Below are 12,674 nucleotides of genomic sequence, written 5' to 3' on the forward strand. Positions count from 1 at the left end.
TCCATAATTCAAATTAATATTCTAATTTGGCATAGATAAAGTTCAATCAGGGATGCTATCATTTTCATTGGTCTCAGCAATGATTTTCTGTTTTTCCTGTTTTGTAAGCAACTCATCTAAAAGAATATCAAAATCACTGTAGACAGGATTAAATTGTTTGATTATTTTTTTGGAACTTCTTTATAACTGCTCTTAGTTCCTCTTCAAAAGATGGAGTTTCCTTTTTAAAACTACATATGTGGGGGCAGCTGGGTAGTTCAGTGGATTGAGAGTCAGGCCTAGAGACGGGAGGCCTTAGGTTCAAATCTGACCTCAGACACTTCCCAGCTGTGTGATCCTGGGCAAGTCACTTGACCCCCATTGACTACCCTTACCACTCTTCTGCCTTGGAGCCAATACACAGAAGTTAAGGGTTTAAAAAAAAAAACAAAACTACATATGTCACTTTGAGTAAAGCCCTTATGCTGTTTAACGTTAACTAATTCATGTTCTGGGGTCATCATTCTCAAAGGGGAAAAGTGCCCACGCTCTTCTCTAATTCTGCCATTTCTTTCTCTAATTTAGTCATGCCTTCTTGTTTATCAGTACATTTTTCTCCATCTCATATTTCTGTATTATAGACTCCAGGCAATTCACTTTTTTTTTTCTTAAACCCTTGTACTTCGGTGTATTGTCTCATAGGTGGAAGATTGGTAAGGGTGGGCAATGGGGGTCAAGTGACTTGCCCAGGGTCACACAGCTGGGAAGTGGCTGAGGCCGGGTTTGAACCTAGGACCTCCTGTCTCTAGGCCTGACTCTCACTCCACTGAGCTACCCAGCTGCCCCTAGGCAATTCACTTTTAAGGTTAATTTGTTAAATCTTATTTGCTATAGTTTTAATTCTTTAAATTGGTTGAAGATGTGGGAGAGGTGGAAGAGTAACAACAGTATTACACCCACTACTAATGGTGTATAGCTCAAAAACTTCAATAATGCAATGGTAAGCAGTCCCATCTTGCAGTTAGGGAATGCTATTCTATTAATAAAAGAATGAATAGTCAAGTAAAAAAATTTGGGTATAGCTCCCAGGAACATGGTGTTATAAAACCACATTGTCCACTGAAGCCAATGCTTGTAAAAGCAGGCTTCTAGGCTGTAGCTGTGGCTAGTTGGCTCTTTAGCGCCCTCTAGGCTGACAGTGAAGGAAAAAAATGCCTTTTTAAAAGTTCTGACTGCATCTGTTATGGATACTAGTATCAATCCTTTAGGCTCTGTCTCCATTTAGCTTGCCAAGAATGTTAATTTAATTTATCTACAAGAATGTTGCAAATAAGAATGTTGTAAATAAGAATGGCCAGGAACTGTTACTATAGGAATGTTAAGGGGGGGGGGGGGTGATATTGGATATAGTATCTTTTTCCTGCCTGTATTCAATCAGGCAGGTGCCTAATAGCTTGAGCTAAGAGTAACAAAACTTGGAGGCAGCTTGTAAAACCAAAAACTCTACTTAATAACTATTAAGGAAAAGGTTTGAGGAAAGGTAAGGAAAGATAATGAAAGTTGAGGATTAGGGTTGATTCCAAAAATCTAAAAGGGGATCTAAACTTTTGCCCCTTCCCTTCTAGTTCATAAGAACTTGCTTCATGCTCCTTTCCTTGAGCCTTCTTATAAATAACCTATAACTAAATAAACAACTAAATAACCTATGCTATTTACTAATCCTCTTAATTATAAACAAGTTACTGTTTATGTATGTCTCTAAATCTGCCTGTGGCCACTCTTCAGACAAGATCAGGCTTTTGAGCCTAAACAGGCCTCAAAAATGGCTGCTTCTGTCTCCAGCCATACAGAGGAAAAACACAGTCTCCTTCTGTCTCCTTCTATCTCTTTCAGCTTTAAATCAGTTCAGTTATTCGCTCTCTCTGCCCACTGTCAGCTTTTCTGCCTAAGCAGGTCACAAAATGGCTTGGCCCTCTCAACCACCACACAAAGGAAAAACAGATTCTCTCTCTCTCTTTTCTGTTGATTTCCCCCATAAACTTATGCCAGAAACTCTAACTGGTTCTCCTCCTTCACCTGCCACTGGGTTTTTTCAGTGTCCCAGGGAACAGAAACACCAGCCTTCTCCTAAGGAAAAAAAAAATTCCAGGAGATCCCCTGCTGTGCAGGTTGGCAGTTGGAAAACCAACCGATTCCGGCTACCTGGAATTCCAACAGGCAACCTTCCCAAGATTCTGTTTGGCCTTAATGACAGTCCTTACCCACTATTCTTTTTTTTTTTTTTTAAATCTTTACCTTCTGTCTTGGAGCCAATATTGGCTCCAAGGCAGAAGAGTGGTAAGGGTAGGCAATGGGGGTTAAGTGACTTGCCCAGGATCACACAGCTGGGAAGTGTCTGAGGCCAGATTTGAACCCAGGACCTCTCGTCTCTAGGCCTGACTCTCACTCCACTGAGCTACCCAGCTGCCCCCCTTACCCACTATTCTTTACCCTGTCCTTAGCTGCTAAGATCTCAATGACCCCAAATGGTCCTCATTAGCCCAATAGCTTAATTAATCCTAATAACGTGCCTGGAATAGGGGTGGAAGGGACAGCATTATTAGCACAGAGAAAGGAGCTTGTGAGAGTAAGGTTAAGAAGGTAGGATCAACAAGACTGAACAGCCAATTGGATATGGGCATGAGAGAGAGAGTGGATAGTCAAGGATAATACTTACATTGTGGGTCCAGCTGACTAGGAGGATAGATGGTTTCCTCAAAAGTAATAGGAAAATTGGTGAGAGAGGAGAGTTTGGGGACAGCTAGCTAGCTAGCATAAGTGGATAGAGAGCCAGGGCAGGAGTCAGGAGGGCCTGGGTTCAAATCTGGCCTCAGATACTTCCTAGCTGTGTGATCTTAGGCAAGTCACCTAATCCCCATTGCTTAGTCTTTCCCACTCTTCTGCCTTAAAATCAATATTTAATATGAATTCTAAGACAGAAGGTTAGGGGGCAGCTGGGTGGCTCAGTGGATTGAGAGCCAGGCCCAGAGATGGAAGGGCCTAGATTCAAATCTGGCCTCAGATACTTCCCAGCTGTGTGACCCTGGGCAAGTCACTTAACCTCCATTGCCTATCTATTACCACTCTTCTGCCTTAGAACCAATACACAGTTGATTCTAAGATGGAAGGTAAGAGTATAAAAAAATTTTTTTTAAATAATAAGACAGAAGGTTAGGATTTTTTTAAAGGGGAAGGTTTCAGGAAAAGATAACAAGTTCAGTTTTGGACATGTTGAGTTTAAGATATCTATGGAACATCCGTATAGGGTGAGAATAATCTCAAATGGGCCCCCATTGAAGCAAAGCAATCTTTTTATATCTCCCTAATTGATTCACTGTCCCACTGTAGCTCTTCCAAGCCATTTTTAATGCTACCTGGCTCCTCTCTCAGCTGAAAATCTTGCCTTGTATTTCACTGAAAATGCTGAGGCCATTCTCTAAGAACTCCCTTTTCTTCTTATTCAACTAATTATTCAGCTGTCTTCTGCACTCCAAAAATTTGATAGCACCATGGTCCTTCAATATATTTTTAGAATTCTGGTCCTTCTAGTGTTAATTGACAAATCTAATGGCCTTCTTTTAAATCTCATCCTTCTTAAGAGATTACTGGTAACTTTGGAGAGAGCAATTTCCATTTAATGAAATTGGAAACTAGACTGCAGAGGATTTAGAAAAGTGAGAGAAGTAGAGGCACTGAGTATACTCAGCTTTTTCAAGAATTTTAGCTGATGTGCATAGGAAAGATATAAGAAGATAGCTATTAAGAATGGGAGGATAAAGTGAGGATTTGTTACCAGTGAGGGACAAATGGGTAACTTAATAAGAAACTAGGACGGAGCCTTTGGATACAGAAAGAGAGAATAGAGGAGATAGCAGGCACAAGTTCCTAGAGAAAACAGGAAGGATGACTACGTGTAGAGAGCCCTGACAGTGAGGTAGCTGCTGTAGGGAGCTGCCAGTTTGTGGGAGCAAAACCAACACTAAGAGAATAAAAGGAAAAAAAGAAGAAGGCACTCAGGGGTGAGGAGATGGAAATACTGAGTCTCAAGAGTAGGAAGGTTTCTTTCACCATTGTTCAATACATCATACTTGGAACATGAGAAACATTTGCTAATTTCTTCAAGGGACTCTGGTAAAAAAAAAAAAAGAAAGAAAGAAAAGAAAAAAGAAATGTAGAGTCCGATGGTTGGTCTGGATGCTGTAGAAAAACTACTTTGTACAAATTAAAGCACAGAGAAATAGTAACTACTAATCCCATTATAGGTTTCCATATAGATAACTGTAGAATACAAAAATGTTAGCTTCCTAATATGTGATATAGGCAACCAGGACAAGATCTGACCCCTATAGCACCATTATTTCCAGAATATATGAGTGTGTGTGTGTGTGTGTGTGTGTGTGAATGTGTGTGTGTGAGAGACAGACAGACAGAGAGAGAGAGAGAGAGAGAGAGAGAGAGAGAGAGAGAGAGAGAGAGAGAGAGATTGACAGTAAAGATAGAGAATGAGTCAGATAGGCCCCAGAAGAACCTATGAGAATGTTGGCAGAGAAGAAGTTTGGAGATACCATCTTATTAGTGTTTGCTAACAAACAGGATCTTCCCAAAGCCATGAATGCAACAGAAACCACAGATAAACCTGGACTTCATTCTCTTCATCACTGATGTATTGATTTCTGGGACAAGATGGACACCACCTTTGAGTGGCAAGACCGGCAATTGAACACCTCAGAAGGTACCCAGATGCCATGAGCCAAGGCAAAAAGTCCGTTGGAGCCAACCCTATATAATACCCATCGGGCACAACACATGTGGCTCAGTCTGGAGCAGAATTTGGTAAGTGGGAGGTTGAGGGAGGGCAGGCCTTTACCTGCAACCCAACCTAGCTTACTGAGAAAGCTAGAGAGCAATTACCATCATTGTCAGTAGAGCTGAGAGAGAACAGTGATACTGTCATTCAAGATCATCAATAGCCTTCCCTAATCTTTGGCTTGGCTCCAGCCAAGTCAGGCCAGAGTTAGTGTAAGGGTAAAGAACCTCCAGTCTCTACCTGATCTAGCAATCTCCACAGCTTGATCATAACTAGATTATTAGCAATAAGGTTCCCAAATCCTCCATCCTTATCCTTGTTCCTAACCCCATCTAACTAAACTTAAATATAGTGTTTTGTCATCAAGCACCTTTCCTGAGTGGTCAATATATCTAAGCCCTTGGGAAGGGGAGTCAATCATGCAGTCAGATCTCCACCATTATTCATACAGTGCACCAATAGCCCTTATCAATATCTATTCCAGCTCCAGGCTGAGGAGCTAGAGAGGTTAACTACACATATAACTTCTCAGTGGTCCCCTGTCTGAGCAACTATTATAAGGGATAGCTGACAGGCTCAGTTTAGCAAGCCTGTCAGGAGAGGAGAGGTATAGCCTTTTGCCAACAGCACCTGCACACAGGCCATGGGAGAGAGTGTGCTCTCTCTCCCACCAAATCCAATCCACCTTTCAAAAGCCTCTAGCCTCTATTACCCATCCCTTCATTTTTCTATAACATCACAGAAACTGCTACATCTAAGTCACCTGGGCTGCCACTAATCAGGATAGGCTCAATAAAGAACAGTCTAGTGGTCTAATTAGACCCCAAGCCAGAAATGAAACAACAAAAGTTCCTCTTCTCACTTTTCCTTCTCACCCTCAAATTTTCTCCTATCTGTCTTTCACTTTACTCTAATGTAGGAAACTATGCTACTTTGTGGTATTGAGTCCCAGAAGCTATTTTTCCTCTTGCTTGTCACAGTGGATATTGTACCATGCTACAAATGTGGCAAATACAGGTCTGAAAACAGGTTACTTATTTAATGTAAATAGTTTTTATTTGCAATGGGGCTGTTTCTGGAGCTCCTATGCAAAATCACTTGACATTTTTATTGCAAAAATCAACTCATTGTTTAATACTGGGAAGAGATTTTATAAACATTGACACTTGGGTTGCTGAGGAGTTAACATTAAGCAGCAGATCAGAATGATCTTTGTTGAGATTCATTTTAGTAGTTTGTTTTTTTAAACCTTTACCTTCTGTCTTGGACTCAATACTGTGTATTAGTTCCAAGGTAGAAGAATGTTAAGGGCTTGTCAATGGGGCGCTAAGTGATTTGCCTAAGGTCACAGGAGTTGTCTGAGGTCAGTTTTGAACCTAGAGACCTCCTGTCTCTAGGGCTGCCTCTCAATCCACTGAGCTAGGTAACCGCCCACCTGGTGGCAAGTTTTAGACTGAACTTACTATAGTGTTGTTTTCAATAGGAAAAAAAATTTTAAGACAAGTAAAACACTTGAATACAGAGAAGTGAGAAATATGCTTAGTGTAGGTTTTTCAGTAACAACTTGAATGCTAGTTCATTTTAATTGTCTGCAACTTCTTTATTGATACTTTGAAAATGATAAAATCAAACAAGTGATCAGTTTTGCGTGGTTAAAATAGAGACTCGTGTAATGTTGTAGCTGGATCTCTAAGTATTTCACAGTTTGGACTTGTATTTGTGCTCATATGGATACTTATTAGTGGGGGGGACAGTTTTGAACTTGTAGTTTAGAGCAGGTTGCACACTGAGAACATTAGATTTTTAATTATAAAGCATTTATAATTAGACTATTCCCCCCTCTACAGTTCAGGTCAGCCTATTCTTCATCACCTTTGAATAACTCTTGGGAAGGACCCAGTGATGGTTGGTTATAAACACTGAAAAGAGATTTAAAAAAAAAAAAAAACCTTACCTTCCATCTTAGAATCAATACTGCATATTGGTGCCAAAGCAGAAGAGTGGTAAGAGCTGGGCAATGGGGGTTAAGTGACTTACCCAGGGTCATACAGCTAAGAAGTTGTCTGAGGCCAGATTTGAAACCAGGACCTCCCTTCTCTAGACCTGACTCAATCCACTGAGCCTCCTACCTGCCCAAAAAAGGAGTTTTTTTTATATATATTTGGAAATAAACAACAACAAAACTCAGGCTTTTAATTTTGACCAAGTATGTAGTGCTTCTATATATGAAGTCACTCCAGAAACCTCTGTAGAGTAAGCATAGGCTATGTTAGCCCCAAAGCTTGGTTGGAAATATTTCAAAGAAATAATCGAGAATACCAGGTATTTCTCTATGGTGTCTAGGTTTTGAAAGAAAATAAATTGAGCACAAGAGTTTGGAGAATCATTCCATTCAAGAAGTATTTGGTCCCATTTTGGTGTGATTACCCTATTTATACATGTATGAAATGTCTTTTGGTACTAATACTCCTAGGGTCTAATTTACAATCTAAAAAAAAAAAGAAAAAAATCTTTTTTTTTTTTTTAACATTTTGATATAAACACTGATGAAGCTGGAACTATTAAACTTGAGCTTGAAAAATCCTTAGAAATGGTTTGGTGTTCTGAAAACTCTGGCTGCTTTTAATATGCGATTAGTAATCAGTTGTTTTGTATACTTGTTTTCCGTTTTCAACAAACCAATATTATAACTAAACCTATTAGAACAAAACCTTTAAACTATTAAAGGAAAAAAAGAGGTCATGTAAAGGTATTTGTTTTGGCAAGAAGAAAAGCTGTCTCTTCATCAAAGATTAGAGTAAAAGAAGAGATTGTGAAGGGTTTGAGAGGTATGAGGTGAAGAGAAAGTGAGAAAAAGGAAAATCTTGGCAAATACCTTCCATTTTTTCTGTCGAGTATGAGATGGGGTCCTCAATTGAGAAGGTGGAAAAGGGAAAGCTGTGAGAGACTTGAAGAGAGAAAGGAAGCTTTGGAAGTTCTGCTGTCATCAGTGAGTAGAGCAGAGAATTCAGTAGGAAGGAATGGAAGAATTGCCTTGCTACAGTGAGAACTCAGTTGAAATTAGATAATATAAATTTGTAGAGGAGCCAATTGGCTTGGCGTCCAACTGTTTCCAACTCCATTCAGTAGCATGTGATTAGGAGTGATGAAAGAAGATGGTGGGAGTAATCCAGAATTGGGAGTATATCAAAGGATAATATTGTTGATGTTGTATACCACACTACTACTGCCTTTTCTAACTTTCTGTCTCTGGAATAAAGGATTCTTGTCTTTTATCTTATGATCACTTTACCAGTCACTTATCTTTTATAAGCTTTATAAGTTTTAAAGAATACGAATCTTACCTGAATACCCAGATAAATTTCTACTCAATTAACTTGGTCATATTTAGAAGGAATTAAACCCAAGCCTTCAGTAAAACAATTTTTATAGGGTTCCTATAGAATTTTCTTCAACATCAATTGCTTAAAAATGTATTTAAAATTAATGGCCCCAGTTCACAACTGGGAAGAAACAGTTTTCATTTTATTTCCCTCATTCTTTACTTTATTTCCTTTTTGAATTTTTCTTTAGTGTAAACAATATATACTTTCTTTCACAGCATGATGAATATGTAAATATGCATTATATTATAATACGTGACAACCTATATTATCATATTACAGTGATTCCTCACCTATTGTGGGACTTACATTCTAGAGACCCCTGCAGTAGATGAAAAATCCTCAAAATAGTGGCGTTATATTTATTTTATTATTTATACATATTTTAAGGTTTTATAAACCCTTCCCACTCTCCTACAAAGGTTTCCCACATTCTTATTAATCTTCCCCACACTCTTATAAACACTGAGCCATATTAGGATATAGAACACAATGCTGTGCTTAGTCGCCTTTTATTCTATCAACCAATATGTACAATCTCATGTTGTCAAATTTGTGCAAGCCATAGTGGCATACTGCATTTCCATTGTGATACAGAATTAATTTTTTTTTAAACCTGCAATACAGTGAAGTAGTCAAAAGTGAAATGTGATATAGTGAGGGATGACTGCACCTGTTGTATTGGGGAGGTAAGAGGAGTAGAAAGGAGGGAGAGAACATGGATCACAAAATGTCAAAAAATGATTAAGAATTGGGTTGATATGTAAAACATGTTTTAATTTTTAAAATTAATGGTCCTATGATCACATATAGGAAATTATAATTTTAGTAATTTTATTTTTTTGCATCTTCCATACTCAAGAGAGGGTAGATATTCATTCAGTCATGGTTTTCTTTTGAGTTTCTAAGACAAATCCTTCATTAATATTTTAAGTGTGAGGCGCTAATCAGAAGAGTCTAATGAATATAGCGAGTTCCTGCTAACATATGTAAAACACTTTGCAATCCTCAAAGCCCAATCTAAATTCTAGCTATTATTATTAGTTATTACTTAGCCTGGACTACTTCAGCAAAGTCATTTGGGGAAAGATACCTGGATCAGACTGCCTCCCTATTTGTAGCTACTGAGGTTGTATCTTCTTCATTGTTGTCTTCCTGCATGAACTGTGAGTACCTTTCCCAGGAGCAAGGATTTTGTTCACTAACCTAGAATCAGAATATCATGTAATGTTGTTCAACCTAAATCAAGTTTCCTTTGTAGAGCCCTTTTTCTGGGTATTTTGTTGCCTGTTGGGTTATTCTTGCCTTAATTGATAAACTAAAACAGGTCAATAATTGCTGATGAGAATTGTCTTCTTGACTGGTATCTGAAACAGAAATCAGTTGAGATCTTTTCTTTCCTAAGTAAAAAGAGAACATGAGTATTTCTCACACAATTTATATAAGCATTATTTCTATTAATCAACAAGAAATTATTAAGTGCCAGTTGTATGCCAAGTTCTGTGCTAGGCAACAGAGATTAAAAAAAAAAAAATGAAACAGTCTGCCCTAAGGGATGTCATGGCAATGGAATCTTGGAGATAGCAGCCTTCATGCCTGATAAGGAAATGGGGTATTGGGGATGGTAGTTTCCAGGAGAAGTATTCTCCAACAGAGAAAGTATGCTATCTCCCAGAGAATGAAGTATTTTTCTTATGCCAATTGTTAGAGGGGAAGAGAAAGGAATTGGTAAAAGATAGATAAGGAAGAAGTTCTTGCAAGAAAGTGGCCACATGCCAGGAACCAAAGAATTCTGGATTCTGGGACTAAGAGAGTGTCAAAGAGCTCCCCTGGGCAGTTGGTGACCAACTGCCCAGGGGAGCTCTTTGACTTCCTCTCTCTTGAGCTGAGGAAGTTTTGACTTCCTGTCCCCTGGAGCTGAATAGACTTACCTCTGTTGTTCCTGACTGAAGAAACCCTTCTAGAAGAAAAATAAAACTGTTCCTGTCTACTACGAAGATCTGTGACCAGCTAGCCTGAGCAAAACTTCAGTGTTGGTGAGACCTGAGCCCAATTCTGGCCTGGCCCAGCTAGGGTGAATCTAACCATCCTGAGTTCAGTCCAAAATATATCTGGAGACCTGTTATATCCTACAAATCAACTTGAGAGGATTAAATAGTGTCAGGTTTAGCTAGTCAGGTCTGGGATCTAGACAGACAGATTAGGGTTTAGGGAGCTTCAAGATAAAGAAGACACCCCTGTAAGGGGGTTTTTAGAAGGTGGAGGCTAGTGAGAATTCCTTAGAGTTAGGGAGCCCCTATTCCTTAATCCTCCCTCCATACCTCTTTGCTGTTTTCAAAATAAATCCCTATTTCTGGTTTTACCTAACTTGTCTTGAAGACTGAAAAGCGCACTGGTCCCCATGAGGGAAACTCTCAGGCTTATTTCACTGAGGGATACTGGGGAATCAAATCAATCTCAGTTTCTCAATAATGTCATCAACACCATCCTTTCTAGGTCCATTATTTCACAATGTAACACAGCTCTAGGGCAAAGCCCCAGTTAATGTCTAATAGAAACTACTTTTGTGAACAGTAGTAAAAAAAAAAAAAAGCAAATTTAATCTGGGGCATGTATGGAGGGCAAAGGAGTTGTCTAGAGAAATACTTATGACCCATGAGTCTTGTTGAATACTCTTTCTTTCCTCCATTCCTCTCCAGGGAATAACCACAGTCCTGAGGGGGGGAGAAATTTTACCATACCAGTAAGGGAAGGTCAATACTTTATAAGTTAAGTCAACAAACATTTTTTAAGCACCAGAAACTTTGCTAAGAACTGAGGATACAAAAAAAAAGGGAAAAAAATAGTCTTGCTCTCAACATACTCACAATCTAATGAGAGAGATGGTTATAGAAAGTGTTCAGGGAAGACTAGCATCTCTGATGTGAGGATTTGCCAACTCCTTTTCAGGGCTGCTCATTCATCTTTGTTGCCTACCTCTCACCCAACTGTCACCTGTGGCTCTAAGAAGCTGTAGCATGCACAATGGCCATACCGTGGTTAAAACCCTCACAGCAGATGGCCTAAACTAGGTTGAAGGTAACTGGCAAGCCTCAAACCTATAAGTGAATTAGGGAAATGTCTACCTTAAACATGCAAAGACTTCCCCAGGTAAAATGGGCAGATGAGAACAATTTATTCCAATGGGCCATGAAGGCAGCTGATGAACTTGGTCAGACATTGAAGACGCCAAAGTCATCCATCCACTGCATCCCTGGCCATGGCCCATTGTCCTGCCTTTTTTCTTGTCACTGGACTTCACCACTGGAAGACAGAGTGAAGCTGATGACTTTATGCAACTCTGCCTCATTTAAAGCTAATTCATGCACAAATCAAAACATTATTACCCCATGAAGTCATTTGGTCCTTTTCAAAACAAAAGGTGAATAACATCAGCTTATTACTGAAGTTCTGGGCTCACAATATTTATTCAATTTTGAAGCTCTGAAAAAATTATTATTCTCTTTGGCTCATGTCTCCACTTATCATTTTACCCCCAAAATGTCGGATTCTGCATAGTTTCTAAAACATATATACATATCCTTAGTTCTTTTTCAAAGCACCAAGCAAACCAAATGCATCATGAAAAAGTCTTTCACAACAATACATGTGACTACTCTTTAACTATACTCTGTAGATAGTTAAGAAAAATTTTCCTCTACTTATTCCCTGCCACCATTCCATTCAAGAAACAACTCAGAGGGTATGTCCTTCAATTGGGGAATGGCTGAACAAATTGTGGTATATACTGGTGATGGAATACTATTGTGCTCAAAGGAATAAAGAACTGGAGGAATTCCATGTGAACTGGAAAGACCTCCAGGAATTGATGCAGAGTGAAAGGGACAGAGCCAGAAGAACATTGTACACAGAGACCAATACACTGTGGTAAAATAGAATGTAATGGACTTCTGTACTAGCAGCAATGCAATGACCCAGGACAATTCTGAGGGATTTATGGAAAAGAACACTACCCACATTCAGAGGAAGCAGGAGTGGAAACAGAAGAAAAACAACTGCTTGAACAACATGGGTTGAGGCGGACATGATTGGGGATGTAGATTCAAAACTACCACCCCAATGCAACTATCAACAATTTGGAAATAGGTCTTGATCAATGACACATGTTAAAACACATCAGCCATGGGCGGGGTGGGGGGGGGGGGGGGTGAAGGGGGTGAAGGGGAAAGTAAGAGCATGAATTATGTAACCACGTTAACTTTTCTAAAAAATAAATATTAATAAATGTTTAAAAAAAAGAAACAACTCAGAACCTATATAGTTTCCTCAAAATTATAGTACCATGCAGGATTGGAGAGTCTTCCTATCTCCACCAAGTAGTAAAAGAAGTTTTTGCTAAACAAAAATCTCTCCTTCCACAGACCTACAGAACCCACATGCCTCAAAGTATCAATTAAGGACAAAAT

This window comes from Gracilinanus agilis, chromosome 3 (genome assembly GCF_016433145.1).
Source record: "Gracilinanus agilis isolate LMUSP501 chromosome 3, AgileGrace, whole genome shotgun sequence".
NCBI classification, from domain to species: Eukaryota; Metazoa; Chordata; class Mammalia; order Didelphimorphia; family Didelphidae; genus Gracilinanus; species Gracilinanus agilis.